This window comes from Marmota marmota, unplaced genomic scaffold (assembly GCF_001458135.2).
Source record: "Marmota marmota marmota unplaced genomic scaffold, marMar, whole genome shotgun sequence".
Lineage (NCBI taxonomy): Eukaryota > Metazoa > Chordata > Mammalia > Rodentia > Sciuridae > Marmota > Marmota marmota.
In genome coordinates, this window is record NW_026000229.1 from 7,464,043 (window position 1) to 7,468,933 (window position 4,891).

A 4,891-nucleotide genomic window follows, 5' to 3' on the forward strand; every position below is an offset into this window, starting at 1 on the left:
ACCATCCTTGCATTCCTGGAATGAAACCAACTTGATTGTGGAGTGTGATCTTTTTGTTGTGTTGTGGAATTCCATTTGTGAGTATTTTGTAGAGGATTTTTGCATCTGTGTTCATCAGGGATATGAGTCTATATTTTTTTTTTCTATTGTGTCTTTGTCAGGTTTTGGTAACTGAATAATGCTGGTCTCTTAGAATGAGTTTGGAAGGTTTCTCTCCCTTTCAATTCGGTGGAACAGCTTGAGAAGCAATGGTGGTCCTTTTTTAAAGGTTTGATAAAATTCAGCAGTGATACCATCTTGTCCTGGGCTTTTCTTTATTGGGAAACTTTATTACTGATTTGATGTAATTATTTATTATTATAGTCTATTTAGGTTTTATATAGCTTCCTGGTTCAATTTTTTTTTTTTTTTGGCAACAAATGTTTTAATTTTTGTTTCATTTTTATGATGACAAATATTTTTAAGTTTATTTCCCTTTTTTGTTTGTTTGCTTAAATACAAAGCTAAACCACAAATGGGTACAACCAAGACATTTTATCTCACCTTTAATTACTCCTGTCAGATCCTCCTCCAATTTGATGACCATTGATCAGACTAGTGGGGGTGGGGGGGGAGACTTTCTTAGATAACACTGGCTGGAGGCCCAAGATGGGGATAAGGATGAGGACAGGTTCTCACACCTCTCTCCATTTACATTTACCTGGGACCAGTGTGGACAGGAGCTCCAGCCCTGTGGACTGAAGGTGAGCAGTGAGGAGAATCAGACTCCCTGGGGAGGGAAGAGGAAGCCAGCTACCCCTTCTGCTATCACATTCAAGCTGAGAATAGGAGCCTTGTCCTTGCTCCCTGGCTGTGGCCCCTGCCTGTTCCCCTGTGCCCCTGATGCCTTTCTTTGAGGCTGATGGTGGAGGCTGGGCGATGTCCTGAGCTCTAAGCTCACAATTCAGGTTATGGCTGTTCTTCACAGGCAGGACACCTGGTGTTCTGACAAACAGAAGGCCTCCACAGCAGGTCTGGAATTTTCAACCTAGCAGAACTGGGAGGGAGGATTGCCTAAATAATATCTGGTCCCTCTATAAAATGTTATTTTTGTTTAGAATAAAGTATCATCTCAAATCCCTTCTACAAAACAACAATAACAACAAAATTGCAGCCACCTCACTTACTTCAAGACCTATATGCATCTGAGTTGTTTTCTATGTTTTTTTTTCCTTTTTAAATTTTTTTTATTAGTTTTTAAAATAAACTCAATGTTCACATTTCTATAAAGAATTAACCCAGTTTCAGGAAGCCCTGCCCTGGCAGGTGCAGGGAGCAGCATTTGTCCCTGCCCACCTCTAGAGTGACTACTCATCCTGATGCTTCTAGGTGCCCAGAAAAGCACCCGCCTATGGAAGAGAAAATCTGTGCCCTGTTGTGCCCCTGGGCCACGAATCAGTAAGCTTTCAAGAAAGCAGAGAGGAAGACTATTCACTTTTTTAAAAAATTCATACACTTCAATGTGTGCCTGTCAAATCCTGAAGAGAACAAGAGCTTGGAGATATCCTGGCCCGGCTGTGGGAGGCAGTGTCCGCACACACCCACCTGTCCTCTGATATCAGGGTGTGACAGCAGTCCTGGCTCTTCAACTAGAGTCACTAGACTCACCCTGCTTCCTAGTTCATGGTTGTTTTTTTTTTTTTTTTTCAGGCACGGGGGAGGTACTGGGGATCGGACTCAGGGGCACTTGGCCACTATAACACATTCCCCAGACCTATTTTGTATTTTTATTTAGAGACAGGGTCTCACTGAGTTGTTAGTGCCTTGGTATTGCTGAGGTTGGCTTTGAACTTGCAACCCTCTTGCCTCAGCCTCGCAAGGTGCTGGGATTACAGGCATGTATCACTGCACCTAGCCCTAGTTCATGTTTAACTCTTTCCTGTAAAACCTGTGCTTAGTCTTTGATCGCATGCACAGGAAGCACAAATGTTCAACTTAATGCAAAAAAAGGTACACAACAACTAGAATATAAAAGTTTTGTTAATGTAAGTCCATCTGTTCGAGTCCACCTTGGAAACCTTTAAATACTACAGTGAAAAGGCATCTTAAAGGACTTTTTTAAAAACATCTTAAGTAATCTCCTAAGATCAAGTGCATTAAAAAAAGAAAAAAAATCATTTCCCAGCCGGGCATGGTGGTGCACAACTTTAATTCCAGTGGCTGGGGAGGCTGAGACTGGAGGAACGTGAATTCAAAGCCAGCCTCAGCAAAAGCAAGGCGCAAAGCAACTCAGTGAGACCTGTCACTAAATAAAATACAAAATAGGGCTGGGGATGTGGCTCAGTGGTTGAGTGCCCCTGAGTTCATTCCCCAGTACCCTCGCCCCCCACAATCATTTTCCCTTGAGGACACTTTGTCCTTTGAAGAAGGAGAGGTGGGGCTGGGAGGGCGCCCGGCGCTGGTTAATACTTCAGCCATGCTAGGCCTCCACGGAGGCCCAGCTGCGGTCTCCATAGTCTTACAGCAGCTCCCGGGAGTTGAAGGCAGGCGTCAGTGGCAGGTGGACGTCCTGCAGTTTGGTCTGGCCGTTCCGCTTTTGCTGCTATTGATCAGTCTTTCCGGCAAACCGTCTCTGGTGTCGCCCAGGCAGTAGGTTTTGCTCAGATACTGAAAATAGTCCTTGTAGCAGCCTGTGGCCGGGTCTTGTGCGTACAGAGAGAGCCTCCAGCTTCTTGGTGTCAGTGACCTAAGGTCGCCCTGGGAGAATGGCTTGGTGACAGTCACGTCCCTGACTTTGCCTCACGTCCCTGATTAAGCCTTCTTCCTCCCCACTTTGGAGCAGCTCATTTCTTCCTTTCTTCAGACTGCGGCTCACTTTCTTCAGACTGCTCTTCCCGGAGCTCCTTCGGACCCGGTACAAATCTGAGTTTGCAATTCCGTTGTGTTTTTCCTTGAGCTTTTTTCCGAGGGGCCGTTTTGCCCTTGAGGGGCTTTTTCAAGGTCTCCTTGGCTGCACTGGTAGAATCAAAAGACGAAGTTGAAGTTTTAAAGGTTCTGCTGCTTCCGATTTTTGATGTGGAAAAGGTGCCGCGGGACCTTTCCTGGTGTCTTTCCTCTTCCATCCCTTGGACCTCACGGAGGTTACTGTCCCCGCGCGTTTGTTTTCTTCTCTCATTTCCTGTGGTTTCTGGCTAATGACTTCCCCTGGCATTTGACTTCGTGTTGTGCGACTGAGTGCTCTTCCTCTAGCCATGGCCCAGCTCTGTCACCGCCTTGGTTCAATTTTGATAGGTGATATGTGTCCAAATATTTGTCCATTTCTTCTAAATGTCTCAATTTATAGCATATAGTTTTCCCCAAAATGATCCTTTGAATTTCTATGGTATCAGTTGTAAATCTTCTTTTTCATCTCTAGTTTTATTTATTCAGGTTTTCTCTCCCTCTTATCCTCCTTCCCTGTACTGAGCCACATCCCTAGCCCTACATACATACTCTTTTAAAAGCTTATGTGGTGCTGAGGATCCAACCCAGTGCCTCACATGTGCTAGGCAAGCGCTCTACTGCTGAGCCACAACCCCAGCCCATTCTCAGCCCCTTTTACTTTTTATTGTGAGACTGGATCTCACTAAATTGCTGAGGCTTGCCTTGAACTTCTGATCCTCCTGCTCACCCTCCTGAATTGCTGGGATTATAGGCATAGGACGCCACACCTAGCTTCTATTTCATTTATTTCTGCTCTGATCTTTCTTATTTCTTTCCTTTTACTGATTTGATGTTTGGTTCATTCTTCCTTTCCTAGGACCTCACGATGCAATATTAGGTTATTTATTTAAGATCTTTCTCTTTTTTATGTAGGTATTCATTGCTATATATTTCCCTCTTAATACTGCTTTCACTGTATCCCAAAGATTTTGGAATGTGATATTTTCATCTAATTAAGGAATTTAAAATTTCTCCTAAGACTTCTTCAATGACCCATTGTTCATTCAAAAATGTGTTAGGCCAGGTGAGGTGGCATGTGCCCATAATTCCAGTGAATTGGGACCTTGAGGTGGAAGGATTGCAAGTTTGACCCTTGGCAACTTAGTGATACCTTGTCTCATAATAAAAAAATAAAAAGGAGGCCACATGCGGTGTTGCACGCCTATAATCCCAGCAGCTTGGGAGGCTGAGGCAGGAGGATTTTGAGTTCAAAACCATCCTCAGCAATGGTGAGGCACTAAGCAATTCAGTGAGACCCTGTCACTAAATAAAATACAAAATAGGGCTGGGGATGTGGCAGAGTAGTTGAGTGTCCCTGAGTTCAATCCCTAGTACCAAAATAAATAAATAAATAATAAAATGAAAAGAGCTGGGCATTTAGCTCAGTGGTAAAAGTCAGCTAGATTCTCCCATCTGCTTCCGTTTTTTTTATTATAATTATTATTTAAATTTTTTTTAGTTGTTGATAGACCTTTATTTATCTTTATGTGGTGCTGAGAATCAAACCCAGTGCCTCATGCATGCTAGGCGGGCGCACTACCACTTGAGCCACCTCCCCAGCCCTAGCTCAGTGGTAAAGCACCCCCAGGTTCAATCCCCAGTACCCCCTGCAAAAAAATTATTCAGTCTCCATTTGTGTAATTTCTACAGTTTCTCTTGCTGTTGACATCTAGTTTCATTTCATTATGATTAGAAAAGATACAGGACATTAGTTTTACCTTTTGGATTTGTTAAGACTTGTTTTATGATCCAATATATATTCTATAAAAAGTTACATGTGCTGATGAAAATAATGTGTATTCTACAGTTATTGGATGGAATATTCTGTATATGTTAAGTCCATTTGATCTGTTATGTGATTTAACTCTGATATTCCTTTTAAAAAAATTTTTTTAGTTGTTGACGACCTTTATTTTATTCATATATATAT

At 42.8% G+C, this 4,891-nt stretch overlaps 1 pseudogene; it reads right to left on the reverse strand.

Moving 5' to 3' along the window:
• Positions 1-2,497: 2,497 nt before the first annotated feature.
• Positions 2,498-3,297, reverse strand: LOC107137570 (annotated as a pseudogene).
• Positions 3,298-4,891: the final 1,594 nt, after the last annotated feature.